A 2,986-nucleotide genomic window follows, 5' to 3' on the forward strand; every position below is an offset into this window, starting at 1 on the left:
GAGGGAGGGAGGGTGTATGTAGTATAGTCAAGTTTCTCTAAAAAAGAAAATCCAGGGCTGGGGATTTACGCAGTGGTTCTGCCACCTGCTTTGAAAGTGTAAAGTCCCCAGTTCAATCCCCGGTATAAAAAAAAAAAGATAATGCATTTGCAAATAATGAGCCATGAGAATCCCACACCCAGGTAGAAGAAAGCATCGCCTCTCATCCAGAAAGGTTATGTAGGCTGAATTCTAGGCAAATAGGAGAGCATAGGAAAGGGAGAGGAATGAATGAGGTAACTGGCTGAAATTTCCTGAAAGAAACTTAAAGAAAACAAATACAATAATAAGAGGAATATCAAGGAAGAGCTTGGAAGCAGAGAGAATGCCTTAGCCTGTGGTGCCTGGGCTGCAGGGTAAACTAACGCCCAACAGTGCTTTCAGGGTACAAACACAGGTCCCTCCCGAAAAGAGACCAATACACAGCACAAGCAGAGGAAGGAGAATCTGGAGGCCCTCATTTTAACTTAAAAATTCATGTGAATTTTGTATTCTATTTCATAATGTAGCCCATGTTTGCTTTAAGTTTTTTCTGCCAAATTGTTTAGCAGAATGAGCTTCTGGAAACCAGGCCATGTTTGTTCAGCACTGCAAACCTCTTGGCACAGTGCTGTGGACTCGGGGCCAGCTTGAGACACGGGTCCTCAAGTGCCAGAGGAATATGGCAGATCCCACGGCAGCTTGTACCCTGACCACGTGAACGTGTGTCCAGGAAGGGACAGGGAGACTGCACATGTCCGAGAGACCAGGAGCCAAGAGTAAGAAAAGTTCAATAAAGGTAGACACAAAAAACAATGAAGAGAAGGCAGACCTTGGCAATAATTTGTATGCAATTAAACCATGGTGTGTCTTGTTGCCAACTTAGGGAAACCAATTTTACTCATGAAGTCATAGTTTTAAAAACAAAAACAAAGAAAAAGATGAATGGCCCATCTTTCCCATGATTAGCTTGAGTAGGTTCAAAACTAAAAGGAGCAGACATCTTTTAAGACTGAACAAGATGAGTGTGATGGGAAAGAGATAACAGCTGAATTTGTGGGAGAATTGAACAGCATTCCAGTGCAGAGAAAAATGAGGACTAGATAATACACAGAGAAGTCTCTTCACCAACCACAAAGTTTTCAAAGGAAAGTCCTTAAACGCACCATGAAAGGACATACAGAAAACAGACCAAGTGAAGGTCATGATAGAGGAACAAAAGCCCATGAAGATTTCATGGTTCCAGAACAAAGGAAGGTATTATAGCATGAAGAAGGTAATCAGAGATTATTATGGTTTGTGTCTAGATGTTCCCCCAAAGCCTCAAATGCTCTTAGGCCAGACTTTTTGGAGGTGGCTGGATCTAGAGGGTGTATATATGGATTAAGTGTGTGATAGCTAAATTGATCCACTGATTGTTTCATTATAGTTCTGGTTGTGGATAAGGGGAAGGGCCACCCTGGATGTGGGGGGCCTCTAGACCTGTAGCCTGGCTGGCAGCCTGGATGGGATACAAGTCTGGAAGGCTCACTGCTTGCTTCTCCTGCCTGCCCTGCCATAGACTGTTGCCCCCCTGCCATGCTTCCCTGCCTGGGGTCTAGCCAACAATATACTGAAATCTCTACAACTGTATGCTAAAATAAATCCTTCCTCCTTTAACTTGTGGGTATTGGGTGTTTTGTGCCAACAACAAGAGAAGTGGCCAAGACTGAGATCTTAACATGATACTTCCACAAATGAAGGAAGGTAGAAGGCAGGCAGTTTGGAGAAACAACCAGAGATCTTACTGAGACCAGGACACTTCTCCAAATGGGAGAAAACAGTCCAGGGATAGTTTCTATTAAAGAGTTACACCCTTGGAGAAAATTCCATGGGCTTTAAGGACCTGAGCTCAAGAGGAACTCAGCCAAAGTAAAAAAGATCTTTAAAATATGTTATGTGGACCATCTTTTCTACACAGAAAACATGTCTTAAGGAAAATATTAAATATAATTTTAAAAGCCATACATTTTTCAATGTACATTAGTTACACAGATTTTAAAAAATATATCATGAATTGCTACTCCTCCCTTTATGTGGCATAATCTGTGTGCTGAATTTTGTCTTTCAATTATTATTTAACACCCATTCATGATCCAAACTTGGTCTTGAGAGAGACTTCCCAACTTGATTAGAGGGAAAAAGAGAGGAAGAGGGAGATGGACAGAATTCAACCTAAACCTAACACCACACTTAGGAGTGAAAACTTGAAACATTTCCACAAAATCAGGAATAAGGCAAGGATGTTCTCTCTCACCAGTGTTTTGCAACATCATGCTGGAGTTTTGAACCAATGCGGTAAGGCAAGAAAAGAAAAATGAAAGGTTCACAGATTTGGGAAGGGAAAAAAAAACTGTCTCTGAAATTAATATGGATTATAGCAGTTATGGGATATGAGGTTGAAAAAAATAGTCAATCGTTTTCCTACGTACCAGCAACAAGCAAGTAGAATTTGATGATAAAACATGATACCATTTACATTAACAGCTCCAAAATGACACATTTAGGTATGAATCTATAAAACTCTCATGAAAGAAATCAATGAAGAACTACATAAATGGACAGAGATTGCAAGTTCATGACAGGAACTCTTAATGTCCTTAAGGTGTCACCTCTTTCCAACTTTGTATAGCCAAATGTAGGTATCCGAATCAAAAGCCCAGCAAGTTATTTTGTAGATACCAATAAAGTAAACATCTAAAATATATTAAACGGAGACTCGCATACCTCACTAACACTCTGGTGGCAAGATGCTATTTAAAAAGCTTCCACTACCAAGCGAGCGAGGGTGCAGGGTTGATGGGAATAAAGAATACAGGGGCAGGTGGGGATTTAGCTCAGTGGGTTCCGCTGCCTGCCTCATAAGCACAAGCACCCGAGTTCAATCCTCGGTACCAGAAAAAAAAAAAAAAAATAAAGGCTTGGAACA

At 41.0% G+C, this 2,986-nt stretch overlaps 1 protein-coding gene across 13 annotated transcripts in view; it reads right to left on the bottom strand.

Moving 5' to 3' along the window:
- Cep152 (centrosomal protein 152) overlaps positions 1-2,986 on the bottom strand; it is a 98,198-nt gene that overhangs the window by 70,886 nt on the left and 24,326 nt on the right. The gene's annotated exons all lie outside the window — the stretch shown is intronic.

The sequence above is a fragment of the Fukomys damarensis genome, unplaced genomic scaffold (assembly GCF_012274545.1).
Source record: "Fukomys damarensis isolate Sample0158 unplaced genomic scaffold, DMR_v1.0_HiC HiC_scaffold_17, whole genome shotgun sequence".
Lineage (NCBI taxonomy): Eukaryota > Metazoa > Chordata > Mammalia > Rodentia > Bathyergidae > Fukomys > Fukomys damarensis.